Genomic DNA, 5,536 nt, shown 5'->3' on the forward strand with positions numbered 1-5,536 from the left:
TTGCTACTTGGAAACCTAAATACTTGCCCTTGGCCAAAAAAAAAAAAAGTCTTGTATTTCTAATTCCTCATGGTAGAGTGAACCTAGTGCTTCTTTTGAGCTTCCCTGAAGCAAAGCCCTTAATCTGTATCTTACACTTTTTGACCATAAGCCTCATACTCTTTACTGGTAACAATTGTGTAAATTGTAGACTTTGAATAATATTTTTCAAATGTGTATTCAAAATATCCTCTCTAGCCTTTCGCAGAATCCTTTTGGCAAAACTTTTTCAGGAAGGTTTTACACAAAAAAAGGTCACTATTAAAAACAGTGACATGCTCCCAAGCTTTCTTGCAGCTTCGTAGACGTATATGAACCTGTCACGGGAATCTTTTGCAGAGGGAGACACCGAGGCTCCTTTGCCAGGAAGCAGTATTTATTCATGCAGAAACCAGCTTAGTAGATTCACATCCAAAAGCTGAGCCCTGAGTGCGGGGGAGCATTGTCTTATATACATTTGTAGCTTCTTTGTCCCCCTTATAAGGCTTACATATTAGTAACATACATTATGATTAGGTACTACACAGCTCAAGGTTGCAGCAGGGTTACACATGCGCACTACAGTTTGAGTTACATTCCTTTCTTCTAACATAAATTCTTCTAAGAAGGCCCTTATCTTATGGTGCTAGGAGGACCCTTTCACTGTTCTGGGAAAGTTCTTATCTTACTGTGCTAAGAAGGCCCTCTATCCTGGGAAGCTCCTCATCTTATTAGGCTAGGAGGGCTCCCTGCCTCAAACTGACCAGCATGTGTGCTGTTCTTGTGGGACAGGACACACTAGCATCTATGGAGAACACACAGCACTGTTGGGCACAATAAGATTTGCCCCAACAGTCAGGAGATGGGTCTGAGGGAGCAGCTTCCTCCCAGGTGTGTCTGCACATGCTCTCCAGAGAAGGGAGGGCTCTTCCTGGGAACCTGTTTTAAAATGGAGCCCAATGGAAATCAAGCATATTTTAATGTTGCCTGATGTGTCAGGAAGGTGATATGGGGGATCCTTCCCTTCCTGCCCTCCTTGCTGTTATGAAAACAGAGCTGAAGTCAATCTAGATAAGTGTGGGAGTAGAGGGCATCTCTCTGGCAATGTGAAGGCAGAATATGTGGTGTTCCAATATTGGAAAGGCTGGTAGGTGTGACTCAGGCATTGGAAAACACAAGAAGCTCCTGATCAGGGCCTTGCCATGAGGTGCCTGGATCTCTCTTTGGGAGCGGTGCTGTGGAGTCCTCTGTCATTGAGCAAATGTGCCAAGCACTCGGGGAGTGTCCTAGTCATCTTGGGCTGGTAAGAGAGCCCAAAGACAGCTACAGAGTCTGCTGCAAACAGTGCAAAGATTCACACCACAGCAGAGCATCTGCAAGGACATGAGGGTGGTGTTGAAAATGGAGGAGCAGTACGACCAACCCTATGAGTAGATGGAGGATTTGAAGGTCCCAATAATCACCTCCTGAATCCTTTCCTAGATGTTTCCTCCAGTGACCAGAATTCAGTCTTCAGAGAGTTTTTCATGTGGGTCTTGAAATGGAAGAAGTAAAATACTACTTTGGTCACAAGCAATGGGTATAGAGGCCACAGGCCAGGTAAGAGCAGGATGAGGTGGCAGCCGGGGGCCTGGAGGTCCAAGGACAGGTGTCTATAGGGGACGTGGTGTTTCTGAGGACACGGAAACAGGGAGACAGTCTTCTGTCCCAGAACCAGACAGGACCCTTGTATGAGCTAGATGTGGTTCCACACCTCCTCCACCACCTGAAGCATGTTCCTTAACCATCTGAGACTCTTCCTTGTCATAGCACTTCTCTCTGAGAGGTTGTGAGGATTCAGGGAGAGACACACATAGAGCTGGAGGCTCCTCCAGACAAAGCCCCAGCATCTGTCTACATGGGCTGCTGGGGCATCATGTGGTCTCCAAATCATACTGTCCCACTTTGAGAATTTATGGTGGATCCAACAATCTCCAGCTGGAGAAAGAATGAGTCATTCCATGATACTCACCCCCTACACCTGGTGGCTAAGGGCAACCTGTCCTATTGTCCATCCCACCTGTACCTCTTGGCAGGTGGCAGGTAAATGTCTGATGCTTTGAGATGTCAATGGAGCAGACAAACTAGAGACCCATTCAACTTAATTAGAAAAATGCCCTACACAAGGTCATTCTGAGACACATTCATACATACTAACTCATTCAGTCACTGCAACCACATTTGGAAGCCAATGTTTTCTCCATTTGGAAGTTGAGGAAACTAAGACCAGAGATGTTACATGACTTGTGCTGATAAGTATAGAACTATTCTTTGAAGTTAGATCTTCTGGGCCAGCTTACAGGAGCAGTGTAAGTGTGAGAGTAACACAGGGAGGAAGAAGGATGTTCTAAGAGGCCATGCTCTTTTACAGATGACCTTCTTGGTTCCTGGCATTTCGGATCATGTGTTTGTCTCTTGCCCTGGGCTGTGGGTTTGAGATAGGAGTTGATCAGGACTAATTTCCCAAGATAAACGGCAAGGTTAACTTTTTAAGACAGTTGGCTGAGACGGTTTCTCAAGACAGGTAGATGGGGTGGTTTTCTGAGACCCCCCACAGAGAAAACAGGATGTGGTTAAGAATCAGTTAAAAACAGCCAGAACCAAGATGGTGATTAATTTGCCCACTACCCAACTTTACCTCTCAGTATACGCTCATTATAATGCATTAGCATGCTAGATGACACTCCCATCAGTGCCATGACAGTTTAGAATAACCATGACAACCCTTGGAAGTTACCCTATATAGTATAAAAATAAGAGGGACCCTAGATTCTGGGAACTCCTCACCTCTTTTCCAGAAAACCCATGAATATTCCACCCTTGCTTACCATATAATTAAGAGATAGTTATAAAAATAAAACCCCAGTGATATATGGCTGCTGTTCTTCCAATAGACCAGTCAAGGCTGCTCTGCCTATGGCATAGCCTTTGGTCTGTTATTTCAATAAATTTGCTTTCACCTTCCAGTTGAAACTCCAGTAGTGCTCAAGGACTGCTCTGCCTTTAGAGTTCCTTCCTTCCATCCTTCCTTCCTTCCTTCCTCCCTCCCTCCCTCCCTCCCTCTCTCTCTCTCTCTCTCTCTCTCTTTCTTTCTTTCTCTCTCTCTCTCTCTCTACTCTTGTCACCCAGGCTGGAGTGCAGTGGCTCACTCATGGCCACTGCAGCCTCGACCTGCTGGACTTAGGCAATCCTTCCACATCAGTCTTCCAAGTAGATGGAACTACAGGCATGTGCCACCATGCCCGACTAATTTTCGTGATTTATTGTAGAAACGAGGTCTCATCAAGTTTCCCAGGCTGGTCTCGAACTCCCGGGATCAGGCAATCCTCTCATTTCAGCCTCTCAAAGTGTTAGGATACAGGCTGAGCAGTCTACTACTCCTGGCTGAGTAGTCTTCTTTCTGTTCCTCTTTTCTTTTACTAAACTTATTTTCGCTTTACTTTGTTGACTTGCTTTTGATTTCTTACCTGCATGAAGCCAGAACCCACTTGGCCTCTCAAGCTGGACCCCAACTTTGGGGTCCTCTGACCTGTTGGACAGAAAGACTGAAAAAAATCTTAAATGCATCCTGGGCAGAGTTAGAAGATCCTGTCTCAGAACAGTGACACATCTTAGTCTCCTGTGCTCACTAGGCAATTCTGCTCTTCAGCCTGGGCAGTGGCATTTACCCTATTCCAGGTTCCTGTGTGAATTAAGTATTTTATCTTTACGCCCTCATCTGTAAAAAGGACATGTGTATTTAAGCTACATACACATCTACACATACACACACACAACTACATCCATACACAAGACTGACTTATGTAGGTATTAGATGAGTTTCAAACCTCTCATTGTTAGGTACATGCTACAAAATCTGCTGCAAACAATCTCATCATTCCATTAAAATAAATCTCATCATTCCATTAAAATAAATATGAACATCTGGTTGCCTGGGAGTTTTGAGAAATGGCAAGGTTGTAACCATCAAAACACTATGAGCTAAGACTTATTCAGAACTTTCAATGTACTGTACTGTTACCAGGGTTCTGGTAAAGTCCTGTTGCTTGCCTCACAGAAAGCCAAGCACTGGGACAATGAATGTTGCCAGGGAAGAAGGCTTTATTTGGGTGATATCAGCCAAGGAGGTGGGAGATCAGTCTCAAATTTCCTTAATTGACTAAAACTAGGGGGCTATAGAGCAGGGAAAAAATGTAACTATGTGTGGGAAAACAGGAATTAGGGAGGGGTAAAGAAGAGGGGTTGGTCTACAAGCAGCAGGTGGGTAGTAATGAGGGGTCTGGTGTATCATTGATCAGATGCTGTGATCTGGTGAGTTTCAGTTCCTTGAGACTATCTAGGAGGACTGATGATGGGTTTCTTGAACTCGGTTAAGGCAAATGTAAGTTTCTCAAATTTTAAGATTGGGAGGGCTGATTTCTATGTTTACTTTTTTTTAAAAGTCATAAATTTCAGTTCTCTGGGGGAAATTTGACTGGTTTCAGAACCAATTAGGACTTTCTTATGTTATCCCTTTTTCACATTTATATGGTATTAGATAATATTACTTAATTCCTTTTCTTTATGAAAAGAAAACTTAGGCACAGAGATGCTGAGTGGTTTGCTCAATGTCTCCAGGTAGTAAGTGGGAGAACCTGTGTTCTCTCTCCAAAGCCCATGTTTGTAAGCAAGATGCTGTACTTCCTACTGACATCTAAGGCAATGATATTCTTATGTATTATGGCCAAAAAACAAAACAAAGCCAAAACAAATTATTCTTTTTTAGAGAATCATCCTTGTTTTCCTTTGTGTGCAGTTCTCATTTTAATATTTAATAAACCACCAGTGTTATTTCTCAGGACAAGAATGAAGACCACCCCTTGCAGAAACTTAGAAACTACAAACAAAACTTCAGAGAGTAGACACAACATTATAGCTCAAGGCCAGCTGCTGACCAGAGAATGAAGTTCTGAGTGGATACAAGGAACAAAAGGAGACCAGGAAGGGGAAGGGAAGGGGCCTGTCTGAATCAAACTTCAGTTGCCAGTGGGGCATATCATATGGTGGTCCCAGATTGTAGCATCTGTTTCTGGAAGGTTTGGGTACAGCACAAGATTCCATTTGTCTACTTATCTACAAGCCTGGCTGAGGTACCATGAGGTCAATGTCACTCAAGTTCCTGGCCAGTCAAACTCCTGCAAACTGAGGGTCCCAGATTGAGGATCAAGCTCCTCCAGGTAAAGCAGTGGATGCCCCGAGTCTATCTCCCAAGCTGTCTGGAATCTTGGGAGCATCATTTGCTGAACTGGCAGTGCTGATGGCCACTCCGCTGGAAGACATAGTAGTCGAGGATTATTTGTTCGTAGCAGGACTGAAAAGCCTTTCCTAGTTGTTCTGAGCAGGAAACTCTGAGGTGGCTTGACTGCTCTTGGGTGATTCTGAGAGGCACCTTCTCTTTAGAACTGCAATGATTCAGCTCTATCTCTAACTAGAGCTATGG

Source organism: Carlito syrichta, unplaced genomic scaffold (genome assembly GCF_000164805.1).
Source record: "Carlito syrichta isolate Samal-C Ts95f unplaced genomic scaffold, Tarsius_syrichta-2.0.1 Scaffold309813, whole genome shotgun sequence".
Classification (NCBI taxonomy): Eukaryota; Metazoa; Chordata; class Mammalia; order Primates; family Tarsiidae; genus Carlito; species Carlito syrichta.